At 44.7% G+C, this 20009-nt stretch overlaps 2 long non-coding RNA genes across 2 annotated transcripts; both read left to right on the forward strand.

The window, feature by feature from the left end:
- Positions 1–8311: 8311 nt before the first annotated feature.
- On the forward strand, positions 8312–10882 carry LOC142904237 (uncharacterized). Its single transcript, XR_012929363.1, has 2 exons — positions 8312–8698; positions 10805–10882. It is a non-coding gene; the product is annotated as an uncharacterized LOC142904237 (long non-coding RNA).
- Positions 10883–12069: 1187 nt separating this feature from the next.
- Positions 12070–12964, forward strand: LOC142904234 (uncharacterized). Its single transcript, XR_012929361.1, has 2 exons — positions 12070–12257; positions 12468–12964. It is a non-coding gene; the product is annotated as an uncharacterized LOC142904234 (long non-coding RNA).
- The last annotated feature ends 7045 nt before the right edge of the window (positions 12965–20009 follow it).

Below are 20009 nucleotides of genomic sequence, written 5' to 3' on the forward strand. Positions count from 1 at the left end.
CTTAATTAACCTTTCTGTTCAGCGGTGTCATTAATGTCAATCGGGTGCTGTCGCCAGAGATGAGCTCTGGGCTGAAGACGGCGGCAGAGGGGTGCAGATGGAGAGACGGTGGTTTGAGGAGCCGGCGAAGGTCAGACGGGTGGAGGAGCGAACAGTGATACAGATAGAGGGAGGTCAAAGGTCTGGGCGGGGAGAGCGGAGTAAGTGGCAGGGAGGAAAGTGTTCTTTAACCTAGCCGTGAATGACGGATGGAGTGACGTGGCCGGAAGTCTGTTCCATGAATTTAATGCCTCTGCCCCGAGGCGGGCGCAAACGCGGCTTGACTTTTGCCTGTGTTTTTGACGAACAAAAGGTCTTGTTCCATAACATGGCGGCAAAGTTTGATTGGGCAAAACAACCACATCAGAAGCCTCGGAAATGCCAGGGTCTTGTTCCCTCTCGTACCACTCTCAAAAACAGGGCAGCGGATTTTAATGGCTTTCCTCCAAGTGCTCGATTGAAGTATATGTCAGCCTCTTCAGCCAAATCCTCGGGCAAACACGTAGATTAGAACGGCTGTAGCATCAAGGAAATGACGGCTCAAAAATAAAAAAGTGGGGGGTGGGTGGTCTTTATTCAAAAGATGTTCCTGGCAGCTGTATTGACATCATCGTTAGAAAGATCTTCTGGCAAAACAGACTTTAATGTAAAGGTCCTGCTTCATGTAGATGTCACAGAGGGAACTGGTACCTCTCCTACGGTAGTGACCACCAGACAAGTGCCCAGTCTGCCTGGTAAAACAGTACAGGTGGTATTAGGAAGTTAAAAACAAGCAAAACTTTGTTTTCTGGAGAAGTACAATCATTTTTTTGTTTTGTTTTTACGTCAGTTTTTTCGAACCATAGACTTGTTTTTATATGGTCTGAAGTATAAATGGCATTTCATTAAAGTTAATCATATTACAATACTTTTTAGCTACAAGTTTTGCATGTTTTTCTGTTCTTTATATTGTGATCTAACCCAGACTTTAAGGATAGTTCTTTTTATATGACTAATGATTTTTTTTTTCCCCGACTTCAAACTCAAAGTTACATGTATGGAGTCTTTCAGGTCAAGTTAAAAGATAACAGGTTTTTCCTTCCTTTATAGTGTGTGTGTGTGTGTGTGTGTGTGTGTGTGTGTTCTTAATTTGGCAGCAAGATGTGGTGATGAAACCGGAATGATGGATGCAGAGTCAAAACCCCCACATGTTAACAAAAAAGGTTCTGTGATTGATCTATGTAATATCCTCTTAACAGTCCAAAAGCTTGACTAGAAAAAGACTGTTTAAGTGTGATTATAACACATAATGAGATTTATTTATTTTTTATATATTAAATAAAGCCTAAAAAGGCTTTGCCTCTGGCAGATATTAAACAGACTTTCTGCAGCTTCCCCTGGCTGCAATAATAGCCAAAGATTGATCTACAAGACATGCTCAACAATTAATTCATGAATTGATTTTCTGCTTGGTATTAGTACAGCTGCAGTCTTTTAGACGAGAGGCAGCGTCTCAGGCCTGGAGCCAATTTTGTTCAGTAATAAGTCAAAAAAAAAAAGGATCTGAAGGTCAGGGAGTATTCAGCAGAGTCAGCGTGAGCGAAACGAAGGCCAGGCTGATATGTTGGCGTGAGGCGAGTGCAGCCACTCTGCCCACAGCTGAAGGAAAACAACCAATAACTATATGAGCCATTTTTTTTTTATTCATTTCTTGGCATGGTCTGCACCTGAGGTATAGGGCAGGAGAACGTTAATGTTCTCTAAATTCACGCTCGCAGCTTTTTTGGATCAACACGTTAAGATTTGTGGCTTGCCTAGAAAAAGAGTGTTTACCTGGCGGCGCTAAATCACGTTAGCGCACGCAGCCTTCCTGGTGGGCTCGTCTCCATCACACTGGATGATAATGATGTTGTTTTCCAGAGCTATGTTAGAGGAATTCATCACTTTTACATCTCGCCGGCGTTTGACATCTCTGCCCACTGTGACTGCTCACCAACTTCCCCTTTTTAGCATTCCTTTGTTCAAAGTAGAGTCTCAGAGAGGAAGAACGTCTGTTCATATTTGTTATTCACACTCATGACTGGAAGGAGTTTTGATAAAAACAAAGCTTAGCATGCTTGCTAATGATTTGGTTTGGGATTAGGAGGCCACAACCAGGGCGGCCGGGGTAGTTGTCAGAAAATAGGCTCCCCTCTCACTCATTTATTTTTACCAGTTTCTATGGTTAACAGCAGTCAGTTTTACCACAAAGGCAGAGGTCTCCCAAGTTTTCCTGTGTATCTGCCTCTTGTGTCGAGGTGTAAATACTAAACATCCCTTTCAACCCAATGCCCCAATACACGTCTTTGGCTTTGTACCCAACTGTCAGAGTTTTCGCTGTTAAATTGTAAAAGGAAAAAAAAATAAAATAAAAAAAGACAACTTCTTTAACGTTTTGCAATGTATTTTTTTGAATCATAATACCAACTGCAACTTCCAGCCAAAAGACAACAACCCCAAAAATGTAACAAACCCGCAAAACTTGGAAGTATTAAAGGTGCGTTTTAATATGATGATTCTTGCATCTGTTGTCTGAGACAGTTGCAGAGGACTTTTCTGGCGCCTTAAATTGAGCCTGACTTTTGGGTTGCACTCCAGTCCCAGTCTTGCTGTCTCGCTCTGGCTGCCACTTGTCTTACTCTGCAAACCGATTCCAGCACCAACACAGTGAACTAAGTTCCCATAAAGCCTCCAATTCCAATTGCTGGGTTCCACACAATGCAGTATGCAGTGTGAGTTTGGCCTTACTCATTTGGCCTTGCTCTGGGAAAGGAAGCGTACCCTCTTGACATATACGAAGATGCATGATGAGCCAGCCTTTGCATGGCTGTATGTAAAATATGCAGGTGCATGGAGCGCCCTCTCCGTCTGGCAAGTCATTAAGAGTGCATCACCGGGGTCTTCCTTCACACCTGGTGGAGCAGGTGCAGGGCCTCGACCTCGTAATGGAGTACAAGGTGAGCATGTGTGCTCGTGTTTGTGTGCGTATGTATGTGTCTGTGAAGCCTTTGAGAATCAACTGTACAGATAGCTACAAATTAGAGGTATTTACCTCAGCACGTAGAGGCAGATACAGATGTCAGCCTCACATTTAGAGAAAAATGTATATAAAAAATCCGGAAAGCCCTTCAAACTTGGTGTGTGTGTGTGTTTGTATGTGTGTGTGTGTGTGTGTGTGTACTTTTTTTATTGCATACATAGTGTTGTTGCCACCCATGCAACTGTGTGTCCTGATTAAAGAACTCATCTCATTTGCATTATTGAGCATCAGGCGGCTCTGCTGCGGGAGAATATATGCCCTATGTCAGAGAGATAATGAGTGGAGTTGGGCGGGGCTGGCACAAGATGGCGGCACGTTTTACTGTACGTCATAAAATAAATCAAGGGCACAGATTAAGCAGCACTACACCAGGATGGCCCCGCGAGGACAGACCTGTGCGATGAAACGCCGGCTTACGTGAGGAGACGCTGTAATGGCTGTTGATTCTCGAGTCTCCGTTTGACATTGGTTGTGGCCCCTAAGAACAAAACGCAATATGTATGCAAAGTGCTCACCAAGTAGTATCACATTTACCCCGCCACTTTTGCTTAAGTGCTTTCTTGGCAGATGTGGACATTTTGCCTCTCGTGTTTGAGTGCGCGAGTGTGAGAGAGACTAGTTCTCTCTTCATTTTAAAATCATCATTACGCCAACCTGAGGAAATGTTTCTCACGTGGACGGTGGAGAAGGCTTGCGCTTTCCCTGGCATGAATATAAAGCAGGGGGACCTGTGTCTGTAACCCCCAAGCCAGCCATTTGCCGTGGCATCTGTGAGGGTAATGGGAGAGGACAAGAGCGGGAGGTGGGTTGGGGGTGGGGATGCCTCTGTCGCTGCGTGCACCTCTGGCCTGTGGCGGCCATGCCCGAGGAGATCTGCGAAAGCGAAGCGATTTAGGCCTCCAAGACTAGCGACCGTCCGTCACACCGCCGGCAAAGTAAATTTGAGAGAAATGAGCCTTTATAGAGAGTGCATTGGTCCTGACTGCAGGCAGTCAGCATCCATTTATGGTAATGGGGACGCTAACAAACCGGGATGTTTGCCTCGGGCCTTGCTTATTTCCTCACGCCGGCTTACCTTCTCGTTTCTCTGCAGTAAACCACCATTTAATGATTCAGCTTTTTTTATTATTTGTTGTATTTCTTACACATGGGATTTACCACTTAATAGGTTTTCATCTTTGCTGAGTCATGAGACTTTTAATGAAATGATCGATGCTTTAAAAGGTCAGGTTTTCTTTTTATTCCCTGACTTTGGCTGTTTTATTGTCTCTTTCATATGGAATTTATGGCGATGTTTGACTAAATCTGATCTAATTCCACAATGTTGAAACATGACCCGTGGGTTAACATGGAAGTTAATATTTCATTTGCCCCTGCTGTAACTTTGGTCATTGGGAGTGTTGAAAGGCCATTATTAGTGAGTGATGGGCTGACTGCTAATGAGGAGGATAGAGTATGCGGCAAAGCTCAACTTGATGAAGTGTGATAGATAAAGGAAGAAATTGTCCTGCTAATGTGTAATTGAGTCTGAAAAGACATCATCATCTGGAGGTAGGGCATTATTATAGATGACCTACTATTATTGTATTATTGCAGGAACTTTTTAAATTTGAGACTTATCATGTTTCTCATATCACTACCAGTTATGTTTAGTGATTGATGAATCTGATTTAAAATCAAAACATTATGTCCACCGTTCGTTCAGGCCATTGTACAGTCATAAAAACTGCTTGTTTATTTTAGCATTTATCCGGCAAATCGTTCCGCATGTACTCTGACTGAATGGGAATTATTGAACATCCATTAAACGTGACACTTTGGTGAAAACAAAGGTTTCACTGAGATGTGTTTTGGTACAAAAAATGCTGCAGAATTCTTTGTTTTGTTCCTTTGTGAATTCGACACCAGTGACTCCCATCTGAAGACAAGATTGGTTTAGCTTTGTGGCACAGCTGTCGATCACGTCTCCTAATGTGAACACAGCAAACTACTTGTGATATTAATATACGAGACCTCCTGCCACATTACTCTGATTGGATATGGTTGAATAAGTAATCTGAAGTAGCTTAAAAAGTTTAGAAGTACTTTAATGCCAATCCACTCTCAACAGAATGTCTCTTGTCCTGTTAACGCTTTGTAGCAGATCGTTGTCTTGTTTACTCATCTACATCTGAACTCTTGGTACTCACAGCAACTCCAATCCTAGAATACCAGCAAAAACTGGAGCACAGTGAGTAAGTGCAAAGCTTGAAGACAGCCGGAGAAAGAATTAAACCAATTGCTTGGACGCAATGACAATGTTTACGTTGCATTGCCGTTAAATCACACGCCTAGCGGCTGCCCCCTTTTCTTTTTCATAAACAGCCACTTACCCTGATTACCTCCCACGCGCCGCTCTCTTCAACCCACAGACCGCCAAAGCCAATTCCACTACAGCGTCACACTGTGACACTGTCTGGAAGATTAAATGTATGGATTACGGTTTCTCGGGCAAGACAAGCCGTTTGGCAATGCATTGTAGGGATGGCATCACCTGCCTATTTGAGCCATGCCACAGTAAGAGGCAGGTTCAAGAGCAGCAGGAGCTGATCAGTCCCCGAGCAAGGCATTAATCTGCTCTGACACGCTCTGAGGACACTTGGTGCCGGGAAGCGGTCCAATGGTGCTGGTCCTGGTTTGACTGATTCAGGGCTTCAGAGCGAGCTGTCACGGATGGAGGGATGGGGTAAACAGGCAGGAAGAAGAGGGCTGCTGAGATATTGGATCTGAGTCAGAAAGACGCGGTTCTGAAGGAATAAACTGGAGTGGATAAATTGAAGACGCACACCAGGCAAAGTTGGTTTCAGATAAATCAGTGTTGAGTTACATTCTTAAAATAAGTATCCACTGGCTGGGTTCTTTTTCCAGATTGTGATATTATTCTTTAGCAAACAGCAGAGCTACAGTATGTTCCACAGGTAGCAGAGTCCTGTTGTGGTAGTATTACAGTGTAGATGTAGAAAACAAGTTATCAGTTAAAGGCATAAAATGATGGGCGAATGTATTTCATTCGTACTCATAGATGCATACAGATTAATAAAACTAAATATGATATTTGATTTGAAGGACACCAATCAATTGGATACCAGTTAAGACCAGTGAATATTTAGTAAGAGAGTTTTGAAGAAAGGCCAATAAAGATCAAACTGTGAAAGGCTTTGTTTATTTGGTAGACGTTGTGATCAGTATCAAATGATCAACCTTTTCAACTGATCGCTACATTGCTTCACAGAAAACTGTTTACGAAGATCAGGACTGGTGATCGTCCCCACAAATTCTGATCCCAGCATTGCAATATTGATTCTTCTCTTATGGCACTGAAATAACAGTGACTGAATACCACTATCAGTTTGGCTTTCACACCTGATGAAAACGTGTGGTTACAGGCAATGCACATTTTACGGCTGTGGCTTTGAAGGTCAAAAATACTCGACTCCAGGGGCCATTCATCATAATAATGTGTGTACAAGTGTAAGTGAAAATAAGTGTGCGTGTGTGTGTGTCCTCTTAGTCCTATAAAAGGAACTATAGGAAACCGTGTGTGTGTGTGTGTGTGTGTGTGTGAGAACCTATTGGCTTATTTAGTGATTGCAAAGCGTTCTATTAATCGTCGACAATCAGTCAGTGTGGTGGCCTGATCCAACACTAACTTCAGCACCATGGACAGTGTCAAACAGCTATTTAAAGCCAGTATCAGTGTTGCTTTCACACTAGATGAAAATGCCTGCCAGTGTACCAGTGTTTGTGTGTGTAGAAAACTGTGTTTGTTTGTCCATTTTCAGTGATTGCGCTATATCCCATGAAATTGTGCACAACCAGTCAATAAGCGTCCCTAGCCGACACTTGTTTCAGCACCAAGGACAGCGCAAAGTAACAGCCGTTGTTCTGCTGCCCCCCTGCACTGTGTGTTCCTCAATATTAACAAATGTACAAGTTAATCAAGGCCCAATACGTCAATGACATAAGAGCTGGAAAGATGTCAGTGACTGCAGGGGGTGTTACCAAACCCAAAAAGGTGTGAAAATAATCCCATTTTCACAAATGGGGTATCCACCCACGACACCTGCTTTCTCACTCATCAGCCCTCCCTGCCCACTGTTACTGGAGCTAGTCAGTGCTAATCAGCATTAGAAGTAACTGCAGTGTACTGTTTTTTCCACAACCTTTTGTCCCCGTGTTTCGCCAAGGATTGCAAGAAGCTACATTTTCTCAGTGGCTCCTGGTAACAGCTTGCCCGCAGCACCCTTGAAGGTGTAAGGTTAATTTGTTTTCACAACTTTTCACTCTGTGTCCATGTGTCAAAACAAATCAGCTAATAGCGCTTTAAACTAGAGTGACCATGTAAAAATGATCTTCCAGGAGTCATTTTTGGCAGCAAGCCTCAAGTCGTTTCCAGAACTGAAACCCAAAGGGTATTTCTGAAGTTCTCTTGTGCAGATCTTGGCAATTACACCTCTAGCATGGTGACTATATATCATAATTTCAACTACTTCAGTAACTTAAAGGAATTCCTCAAAAATGTGATTCTTTTTATCAACATCGTGCTAATCAATGCACCATCAGCACCAACTCATGCAACATCCAGGTCTCTGCAGACCATCATTAAAATATTGCTTGCCGATGATATGAATTATATTCATATATGACGGGACAAGTAGTTACATAAGAGATCCAGATTCATAGATATTGCAGCTTTGATTCAATCTTGATTCATTCCTCTTGATTTTGATTGGCAACCCCTTTTTACTGATCAGAGGATACTGTGCATATAAACGTTTTTCAAATTGTATTTCTGCAGTTTAATGTCTTCAATCACAAAAGTCTCTTCTTATGAACAGGTATGGCTTCAAGGTTCCAGCTACTTCACTGATCCCAAAAGTAATTCACCTGCCTTTGCCATTTTTCTACCCCACCCCTCCTTTTTTTTTTCTTTTTGCCGAAAGTTTAAACAAAAATGGCCACATCAGTTATAGTGTCTCAATAAAGTGCTGCGCTAACTGCAAGGATAAATCAAATAGCGCTTGTCTCCGGAGCCCCTTCTCCTACCACCCGGTTTCTCTCAAAGGAATACTGAGCATAAACATCAAAGCAAAACTTACATTAATCTCACACTCTGATGTTGAACTTTGTTCCAAGAAGTTGCTTTCATATGAAAATACAGGAGTTCCTGTGCTCCTCGGCATGCTAATCACCGTGGCCCTCAGTTTGCATATATTCAGTGTCCTGCGCTGGTACAGTGGCACTCGGAGGAAACTAATGGGCTGAAGCACATCCCAATGCAGGGGATCAGGTGTAGGAGAGAAGTTATGGCTGGTGCACTGCCCCCAGGGCTTAGAAGATAAAGGCTGAAGACCCGCCCAAACAATGTCAGAGACAGCAGCTGCTGCCGTGAATAACTGCAGGGATAAGCGAGACAGGACGGCCGCCTGCTGGGAGGAAACACAGAGACCACTGGGGCATCGGAGAAGAGTGAAGGCGTTCGTGGGTGCACAGTGTCCTTCCACAGAGCTCTGGCTAATTACCATGACATAATGCCACAGACGCAAGGCTGTTTTTGATTGGGTAAATTAATGATCACCTGAGGAAGACCTTGTACATAGGAAAAAAAAATGCCTGATGAATTGTAAAAGTTGCCCACCCCACTGCAGTGTACAGACTGCCTGTACTTTTGTGTGCCCATGACATTTTGTCCAACTGCAATGACGACGATCAGTGTGTGAAAATTCCATCTTGTCTTTTTGTTGTTGTTATTGAGTTTAGATTAAAAGACAATCAAGGCAGTCACACATAAATACCAACATACATAAATACCTGAAATGAAACCAGACATTTTCCAAGCTAAAATAGAAACAGCCCCTCTAATTAGCCATTCAGAGTTGTCATTCTGCCGCGCATAGGGTCCAGGATTTAATACAGCTTGGATCCGACTCAGCACATGCCGGGAGTACATCTGTTTGAAATGTCTTTGAGGTAATTCCGAGATTTTTACAGAATCCACCGGCAATGCCAGAGTCTCTGCCAGGCAGGCAAGTAGCTGAGGAAGATTTTTTAGAAACCTATGTTTGAAAGGCTTAAATACAATAGAGGCACAGAAATCCAATTATAATTTCAATTCTGTTCCGTCAAAATTGAATTAATTCACAGTTTGCTAATACCAGTTTGCTAATACCAATTTCTCAAAGGGATGCCAAAATCCCAGTTGGGGAAAGAGGTACGACTGCTTATTAAAACCACCCTCGAAAAACATCAGCGGAATTTCAATAAAAGCTGAAAAAAATGCTTTTGTGTTTTTAGAGCCATATGTCTTCAAGAATTATCTTTTTAATCTATCCATTTCATTCATTCTTTCATTTCTGCTCCATATTTGTAAAGGTTGTGCAAATGTCAGTGTATTTGTATTAACTGATCACTTCGAAACAAATGTAATGATTTTTTATTATTTCTTCAAAATACAACTCTTTCCTTTGGTAATGTCATAAACCGGAGCAGACACCATGACTGAGGCTGTCTTGAGACCTTCAGTCAGCTTGACAGCACGTAATGAAAACCACTAAAGTCATTTTCCTGATCATCTTTTGGTATTCCATGCTGACATTCTTTGGCTGTTAAGTTTTATACTTATGAGTAAAATGTGACTTACATGTAATGCAGTAGGATTCATTAACACTGCTCTAACACCTCCACCACTGCTAATCTCAATCCTCAGAAAGCATCCAGATTCACTTACTTAAAAAAAAAAAATGTTTACAGCAAAAGTGAAGAGAGTCCCACCTGTAATCTCAACTGAAAGACTTATGCAAGGCAGCGCTTGTTTCAAGTGCAGGACAGAGATGTTGCGCTTAGCACTGTCATAGGAACATGCATTTGGTGAAAATCAGGAAGAAGTATGTGGTATCAAAAATAATCTCTTCTCCCTCACTAAACCCACCCACACATATGTGGATGTTTTTACATTTGTTTGGTTTCCATCATTTTTTGTGCAACGCTGCTCTTGGATGGAAAAAAAAAAAGAAGTGAAAAGTGGGTATAACGCAGGACCTTTAAAAAAGGTTCTGGATTTTGGTAGGTTTTTCAGTCAGGTAAACACTCCAGCGCACTACAAACTTAAGAAACACTGCAGCAAAAAGAGTAATCTTCTTTGACCTTGAGTCTTGAAAACCTCAGGATTTTCATCAGAGTAAAAGCAAGAACAGGAAAAATATTCCTCTCTGAAAACAGCACCGACTCCTCTCCACTCTTACACGGCCATCAGTCAGCCACAGTAGTAAATATGTGAAATGAGTCGACACTAAATTAGTATCAGGCGTAATTATTCATATTTATAAAAACGATGATGGCATGGAATGGAATTACTGTAGATACTGTGATTATAAAGAACAATTAAGGTCATTAAAGGTCATCTCTGTGTTTGTGAGGACTTGATGTGCAAATGGAACTAGTGATATTTTCCTGGTATCTTCTTCGTGCCACTGCAGCTGCACCCGCTGGACTGAACTCTGGAAGAAAGAGTGAATGGGTGGTTCGCCTTTCATGTTGAGTCCAAACTTTGCAAATGCAGCCTGATAGTGAGGACAGATAGGGGTGCAGAGGGCAAGAGGGCCACGATAAATCAACATCTATCCCAGCTTCCACGATCAGTTCAGTCACGTCTTCTCTGCTTCCCCACAGCTTTGGAATGCAGATCTTGCACTTCTACTGCTTCATGACGGCGGCCACCTTCTGCAATTACCACCACAGCATTGGGGGGACTAAACAAAACAGTTTATTTGTAGTCATTTTTTTTTTAACCTGAATGATTTCTGAATCAATTCTTGGAAAGATATTGTAGAAAATGATGAGAATAAAACTTAAATGATTTTCAGTTACTTTACAATTAAACAAAAAAAAAAACAACAACACAAAACCCACTGGTTGAAACTGATTGCTGATATTGTGTCATTGTTGTGTACTATTGGTAGTATTGTGGGATAAGATGGTAAGATGGCTGCTCTACTGGAATATAATGCACAGAGCATATCTGGACCAGTCAGTTCATCCTTCATTGAAAATGCAAAATCTGTAGGGTTTTAAACCAAAAGGCGTTTGCGTGCACACAAAGTCTGTGCATCACTATAATAAATTGGAGGGATGAACTTCGGTCACCTCAATGCACAAGTTTCTTTGTCCCATGGAAGCCCAGGTACTGGATGAGCAATTTGGCTTATCTCATGAGGAAATAGCAGCAGCTTGTTCACTGTCTGCAGGATCACTATCAATAGTATCAATATCAAAGGGGCGTTGGCTTGGAGACCGTGACAGTACCCCCCCCACCCCACCCCACCCCCCTCAACGGCCGGCTCCTGGCGGCCTAGGTCGGTCAGGATGAGCATCGTGGAAGTCTCTGATGAGGGAGGGGTCGTGGATGGCACTTGATGGTTTCCAGGATCGCTCCTCTGGACCGTAACCCTCCCAGTCCACCAGGTATTGGTGCCCCCTCCCTCTTCTGTGAACGGCCATGAGTTTCCTGACCGTGTAAAGCCTCTGGCCATCGTCCAGGAACCGAGGAGGCGGTGGTGGTTTAGATGCGGGCACCAGGGAACTCTCCTTGGCAGGTTTCAGGTTGGAGACGTGGAAAGTCGGGTGAGCTCGCGCACTCCGGGGAAGACTGAGGCGAATGGACACAGGATCAAAAACTCTGGAGATTGGGAATGGACCAATGAAACGGGGTGCTAACTTGCGAGAGGGAGCTTGGAATCTGAGATTTCTGGTGGAGAGCCATACTCGGGACCCTGGCCGGTAGGCAGGACCCGGGACACGGTGACGATCAGCGTAGACCTTGTGCTTGGCCGCTGACCGAAGGAGTGGCTGGCGCGCCCGGATCCATACCCGTCGACATCTCCTGACCAGGGTCGAGGCCGTCGGAACCCGCACCTCCTTCTCCAATGCTGGAAACTGAAAAGAACGAAGAAACTGGTCCATCGTGCCTGGCGGACGTTGAGACGTTTTGTCGTCCTGAGATATTCCAGATTCTGGTGGTCCGTCGAGACGACGAAGGGCTGCAGGGATCCCTCCAACCAGTGGCGCCACTCCTCCAGCGCCACCTTGATGGCCAGCAGCTCCCGGTCTCTCACAGAGTAATTGCGTTCTGCCGGCGTCAGCTTCTTGGACAGGAAAGCACAGGGGTGAATGTTATTATCCATTACTGACCTCTGGGATAAGACCGCTCCGAGTCCGTCCTCCGAGGCGTCCACCTCCACCACAAACTGTTGATCGGGGTCAGGCTGCGTGAGGACAGGTGCGGAAATGAGCGCGCACCGGAACGCCTCATCAGTCTCTGGTGTCCAGGTAAAAGGGGTTGATGAAGGGATGAGACGGTGGAGTGGCGCGACGATGGTGCTGAAACCCTGGATGAACTTCCGGTAGAAGTTGGCAAACCCCAGGAATCATTGGAGCTGTTTGCGGTTGGAGGGGGTTGGCCAGGATGCGACAGCCTGCACCCTCTCCATTACACTAGGAGGGGGCCGAGCAGTGGTGTCCTGTTTGGGAGAATTCTGGAGAGGCATCTGGGGAAAAAATGCATCTTTGCACTTGGGACCCCAGCCCTTCACAACCCCTAGAGTCCAGTCAATGCGGGGGTTGTGGAGCTGTAGCCAAGGAAAACCCAAGACAAGGGGATATTGGGGAGACCGGAAAATGTGGAAGGAGATTAATTCTGTGTGGTTGTCGGGGAAACTAACCTGCACTGGCTGAGAGACGTGCGTGATTTGAGTTAACAACTGTCCATCCAAAGACCGAACCCTGATGGGCTTGTCCAAAAGGGGTTGAGGTCCAGCTGCAGTCTCCCAGCCAGATCCTTGTTGAGCAGATTAGCGTCTGCCCCCGAGTCCACCAGAGCCGGCATCTGAACTCCCTCAGAGGATGAGACAAGTGAAACGGAACATGTTGGTCTCCCCTTGGGGGAGCTAGAATCAACGGAGTGTAGACTCAGAGTCGGGAGGCTACATTTTCCTCGGGAGGGACAAGAGGCGATGAGATGTCCGGGCTGTCCGCAGTAAATACACAGGCGATGAAGGAATCTTCGCTGCCTCTCCTCCGCCAAAAGGAGGCGGACCCAGGGTGTCCCGAGAGCTGACTTGCGAGGTGAGACAATTCCATTCTGTGGAGCGATTAGCTCATCCAGGGCAGAGGGAAGATCACGAGCCAACAGATGAGCTTTAATCCCAGGCGAGAGTCCTTGATGGAACGCGTCGTAGCACGCAACAGCGTTCCACCCGCTATCCGCTGCAGTCGAACGGAAGGCGATAGCATAATCTGTTACCGACTGGTTGCCTTGCAGTAAACCCAGCAGCTTTTGGGCAGCCTCGCGACCCACCAGTGAGCGACGAAACAAGCAAAGCACTAAAAAAAGTCAGTCGTGGTCTGGCACGTCGCGCTCCTATTCTCTCACTCCGCAGCCGCCCAGGCTGCTGCTCTGCCAGTAAGGAGGGAGATGACGTACGCCACTTTGGACCGCTCGGAGGAAAAACATGATGAGCATAATTCGAAGTGGAGCTCGCACTGTAAGCGGAACTCTCGGAAGTTGTTCTCGCTGGAGAATGGAGTAGGTGCGGCGAGTGGCACGAGAGGTTGAACGGAGCTGCTGAAAGGTAAGGGTTGCACCATGTCACGTACCTGTGTCGACAGTGAGTTCACCTGAGAACCAAATGCCGTGAACAGGTGATCCGTCTGCGAGCGGTGCTGTTGAAGCCACTCCTCGAGTCGCCGTAACTCCAGGGTGGTTGCGGAAGCGTCGGGATTGTCGGCGAGTCCATGGCCAGATTATACTGTCAGGTGTTGGTGGACTCAAATGCACGACAGCCACTGATGCAGTTTAAGAGGTTTATTGAAGAGTAGAGGTCGGGCAGTCCAGAGTCGAGAACCAGTGCAGGCGGTGAGAGAGGCAGGCGAGATCGGCGTCAGGGACGGGCGGGGCAGACGAGGAACGTAGTCAGAGCCGAGCAGGGTCGTTACCGGGGAATCGGTCCGAGGACGAGGCGGAGGCAGGGTCGGAGACGGGCTGTTGTCAACCAGGGAACGAAGGAGTCCAGCAAGGAGACCGACGCTGGACTACTGGTGCAAAGCAAAACAGATAATCTGGCAACGGGGGAACACAGGAGATTGGTTAATAAAGGCAGTGCAGATCAAAGGCGAAGATTGTTGGCTATCAAGATAATAGGGGAAGATTGTTGGCTATCAATATCAAAGGGGCGTTGGCTTGGAGACCGTGACAGCATTACAATGGGGGGTGGGGGGGACTAAACAAAACCGTTTATTTGTAGTCATTTTTTTTTTAACCTGAATGATTTCTGAATTAATTCTTGGAAAGATATTGTAGAAAATTATGAGAATAAAACTTAAATGATTTTCAGTTACTTTACAATTAAACAAGAAAAACAACAACACAAAACCCACTGGTTGAAACTGATTGCTGATATTGTGTCATTGTTGTGTATTATTGGTAGTATTGTGGGATAAGATGGTAAGATGGGTGCTATACTGGAATATAATGCACAGAGCATATCTGGACCAGTCAGTTCATCCTTCATTGAAAATGCAAAATCTGTAGGGTTTTAAACCAAAAGGCGTTTGCGTGCACACAAAGTCTGTGCATCACTATAATAAATTGGAGGGATGAACTTCGGTCACCTCAATGCACAAGTTTCTTTGTCCCATGGAAGCCCAGGTACTGGATGAGCAATTTGGCTTATTTCATGAGGAAATAGCAGCAGCTTGTTCACTGTCTGCAGGATCACGATGGTGTGAATGGTATTTACGATTATGATAATGATAATTAAAATGTTGGATGCCCCCGAGGTAATACTAAATGAGAAAGGAAAATAGGCTGCAGATGAACTGTTTCCTTGAATAGTCGTCCACCGAGTCTCGGAATGGCGGAGAAAAACGGAGGAGCGATTAGCTTTGATTTAATCAACTTAAGGCTCAGTGAGGAATCTCCTCCCCCCCTCCCCCTCCTTTACATAATTGGCCTGAGATATTCACAAATATTGAAGAGAAATATGTAATTCACTCAGTCCCTCTGTGGATGGGATTAGTTTGACATGAAAGGACGCTATGTTGAGAAGGATGGATTTACAGGAGCCAGAGGTAGGCTCTTCATGTAGGGCGGGTATTGTGTGCTCTCCTGTTGTATTTATTTTTTAAAAAGTAAACCTGAGAATGAGATATTCCTCGAGAGAACCTATGGTTTTAAGGCCAACTTCTAACTAACTTCTGTCATAAGAAATGGGGAGCACATATATATATATGTATATATATATATATATATATATATATATATATATATATATATATGAACTTTTAGTTTTCTTTCTCACAGAGGGTGCAGATCTTCAGAGGACTTTGTTCAGCCGTGTTTACAGTAAAACCAGAGTTCTGATCTTGCCCTTTTTGTTGGACGCCACCTTTTGTGCTTGACATTTGTTGGGCGTCTTTGGTCTCCGAAGCAACAGCAGATGGATGACAGAGACAACCAACACTGGTTTCAACCTTTCCTGCAGCTCTCATTCCACCATAAACAATCATTTACACTTGAGAGGCTTCACTTGGAGCTGCGAGAGACACTGCTACCGTTAACTTTACATACATTTCATTTCCTTAATCGGAGGTGCGCTGTGGTATTGCTATTGCAATTCCATCCTTGTCCGCAAATGTGCCATTTCCATGTTTCTTCAGGTGTGCTCAGCACTGACATATGCAGCTGCACGTGGAAAAGAATTTCTAATTTTAAAATGAAACATGAACAAGGCCTCATAGAGTTGTTGCTTCAAACACCAAACTCTAGGCTGGCCTCGTGCATTGGATGGTGCTCAGTCTCCACTCTGCAAAGCGTCTGTTTTGGCTGCCAAGAACCCCACCCAACCTCTTTCCAGCTCTGAGATTTGTCTGTGCTGGTGGAGTTATGCTGCCGCAGGACAGTGAAGTAGCATCTGTAGCATCCAGTTTGCTTAATGGGCCCTAATCAATTACTGTGCAACAGTTATATAACTGGTATTACTGTTGGTTGCCTGGTTGGTAATTTAGTTTCTTCATGCCGATCGTCACTTTCCTTTTCCCAAAATTACTATTGCTTTGGCTAATTTGTCAATTAATTTATACTTGTGTGTTTTCTTTGCGTAATTCTCATTTAGTATTTATTGCAAACCTTTTTTTTTTAACTTTGCGTTTGAAAAGGTATAGGGCTGAAATATGATTATAGATTATCACCTACACATCTTCAGGACCCAAAAAATATGGCCAACATTTGTTTTTCCCCTTCAATAGTTGTCTACATATATACAAAGGCTTCAAGCCCGCAGGCAAATAAATAATAATGTACAAGTACAAGAGCAATTAAGAGAGACAGGAAAGAAAACAGCACGAGATGAAACACTGCAGCATGAGAAATTATTCACGCTGCACAAATTAATTTATAAATCTATAGTTCTTTGTCTTGCATTCCGTCCTACAAAAATGTTGCCACCCATATTGGAAATGCACACCTTCAGTTTGTCAGCGAGACAGTAACAGCCAAATGCTTGCAGCCAGCGTTTACCTGGGAGGCATCTGTATTATCAACCGTAAAAGTAAAATTGTTTGGACTGACATTTTTCATTTGCTTTTTCCGCACATCAACAACATTTCAGCAAACAATGAAACAAACCAAGAAACTGTCTCCCTGGACGGCACGTGGCAGGAGTGTGGCCGACAGTTACACGTGTTTTATGGGCCTCAACTGTCAGAATAATGTGACTGGTGCACCCAGGAGCTTGGCTCATCAGCGCTGCACTGCATTTATAGCAGAACCATCAGGTTAAAACTCACCCTGGGTAAGAACAGCAGATCTGAGCATAACAGACACGGTATAGTAAGCAGCCAGGTCAGCTTTGCAATCTTTATATTTCACTCAGTCCCTCAGTAGCAAAAAGGAAGAACCAAGGCATTATTACGAATGCGCAACACGTCCAGGCTTTGCAGAGGTTTACCAAATGAACGGAAAAGAAAGTTGTTTACCAGCTGGCTGTCGGAGACGGGACAGCTTTAGTCAATTCTAAATGCTGTCATGAGAATATTGCACATTCATCAGCGAGCGACACATCCCATCGCCGTAAATTTTGCCGTTAACAGGAGAACGGCAGGAGGAGGTGCAGGTGGCACGGCGGAATATATTATAATCACCCAATATTGCAGGTAGTGAGACGGGGGAAAAAAAGATGTGATAAGGATTTGCAGCAGCTTGCAACAACGTCCTTTCTTTTCTTTTCCTTTTTGTTCACCTTCTCAGGCATGTTGTCATTTTGAGTCATGTGTTCTCAACACTTGGATGGCACAATGAAGCAGCACGCACACATGTTTTTCTTGTTTTCGCTTTTTCTACTGGTGTTTTGAGCCAGAATATTCCATTTGGTCCAGTTCTTTTTGCCTCTAAAATGCCCCCAGCGCCTCTACCGACAGGGGTGAGCAGCGAATGGGCAAAATTTAAACTTTCCTGCTTTAGGACTAAAGTTGTGGGAGGTCAGAAATGCCGGCCTAATGTGGACATTCAAGTTTTTCTACACAATCGAATCCACATGACAGTAAATAAGGGCAAGGGACTGCAGTCATTCCCCTCTCAATCATTACAAAATGTGGTCAACACCCAGTCATGCATGAAAAAACTCATCATATACGGTGAAAGCGAAAAAAAAAAAAATAATAATGAAAAAGACCCTGCTATAAACTTTTGCTCATATCACCCAGTATTCGTCCCCAGTCCTCTTTTTCTTCCTTGCTTTCCTGTCACTCCTCCAATCCATCTCTCCACTTTGCTCCAATATTTCCCAGTGTGTGTGTGCGGGGAAAATATTTCCGTCCTGGACTTTGGGGACCGAGCCCCTCAGAGTGGCACTGGATGCCTGGGAGGAGCAAAGTTGGTGAGGATCTCTTCGTACATATGGAGCTGTCAGTTGATTTGCCAAATGCCATGCAGACACATGCGGCGAAACGTGTGATGCAGTTGGCAGCAGGGTTTGGGAATGTCTATTTGTGCCATCAGATAGTTCTCTGTGCTACTCTGTTCATTTCCCTCCATCTTGTTCTTCTTTCTTTTATAGAGCAAGCTAACATGGCCCCTAATGGGGAACACAACATTTCATTAACTAGAACAGGCATCTGCAAGTTTTAGCTGATTGATTTATTCAATGTCAACTGCTGAGTCGTGATCCATCCATCCCAAATGAAAAAAAAAAAAAAAAAAACAACAACAAAGAATGAAACCGTGCACACGGCTAAACAGCATCTCTCAGCCAGTGCAGCGGAGTCCTACTGGTCTAGTTTTCCAGTTGAGCCATATTCAGAATCAACTGGCAAGTACGCTGCGGTGGCAGCACAGAGGTTCTCCTCTATTAATGCACTCTGTTCACACAGCAAAACGAAAGCGAGTGCGCCTGATTGATTTGAGACTCGTTGAACTGTTTTACGGGGAGGCCCTAATGACTCCCACAAACGAGTCACAAATTGTTATGAATGGGGCTGATTAAATGCCCCAGCTCTATGTAACATCCAGACCCGCAATTATGCTGTGTTATCTGTGTCCTGAAAAATGCCTCACCTATGAACCAGCTGTCCGAGGCTCGCCTCGCGGCTCTCAGCCGAGGCCGCGCGACGCCCAGCGTGAAATGGATAGGAGCCCGCGATAGTGAGCCGCGTTCCAGCTGGCGCCCTGCCCTTGGAAGGAGGCGCGTTCGCGGCCTCTGTTTGGTCCTCGAGCAGAGCTGCCCGCTTCCACCCTCTGCACCCGGCGAAACGTTTAACCTCTTCTCAGGCTCCTGTTCGGGGGAAGAGACGAAAACAAAGAAGAAAAGTAGTAAATATGTGGACACGGCTCGCAACGCTGTGGCGTCGCTCCAGGCGGGATCAGCGGCTGTCGCCCATTCCCACAGCTCAGTGGGAACTAAAGCCGCCACTGTGATGGCACAGGAGCTCTGGGCCGCGCCGAGCTCTCTGACAAAGAAGTGGGTTATTTTTCTCTCTCGATGCCACAAAAGTAGCAAATCAAATTGTGAGTTTTCCTCTTTCCGCGGCAAGATTTATTTCCACCAATATGATGTTGCAGCTTAAGGCCCCGCTGTTATGAAGACATTAGGATACTTTGGTTTTTATATATTTACTGTCTTCTGCGGCATCAGGATTGATCTCATTGTCTTCGGCGGCATGCGCAGTTCCTCGTGGCGGCGCACAAACATAAAATACGATATGTTTGTGGGTTATATAGACAAACAAGTGGCGATACTTCTCTCTGGGGAAATTATTTTTCTTTCCTCTGTTCCAGAATTAAGAGATGACAAGGCCTCAGTGACATCCGAGGCTAAATTAGACAAACACAGCACTGGTAATAAAACCTTTTTTCGGTTTAAATCTACCCCATATAATTGTTTCAAGAATGCTGGGATGAAGAAATGAAAATTTTACTAGTGCACTTTTCTTAAGAGAGAACAGCATTGGAGGGAGTGGGAATGCTCAGTGTTTTGCCTGTTAGTCTCAATTCTTTTGTTCAGTCATTTTGGGTCTGAGCTCTCCGGGAGCGCTCTGTGCACGTTCTGTAAAACGTGTAGGAGGTTTTGCAACAACTGTTGGTGGGTAAAGTTCCACTCCCAAGCAAAGCGAGAGCGTGAGAAAAGCTGTTGCAGTGTTGGAAGGTACAGAAGGAAACATCCAAAGAAGCTTTGAGGAAGCAGGAAGGGAAGGAACTCAGACAAAGAGGGAAAAGGAATAGAAATGTCTTTTCTACTTTGACTTTATGTTGACACATTTGTTGACTGGTGTGTGTGTGTGTGTGTGTGTGTGTGTGTGTGTGTGAGTGTGTGTGTGTGTGTGTGTG

This window comes from Nelusetta ayraudi, unplaced genomic scaffold (assembly GCF_046127955.1).
Source record: "Nelusetta ayraudi isolate G7.1 ecotype Tasmania unplaced genomic scaffold, CSIRO-AGI_Nayr_v1 ptg000125l, whole genome shotgun sequence".
In the NCBI taxonomy this organism is placed as follows: domain Eukaryota; kingdom Metazoa; phylum Chordata; class Actinopteri; order Tetraodontiformes; family Monacanthidae; genus Nelusetta; species Nelusetta ayraudi.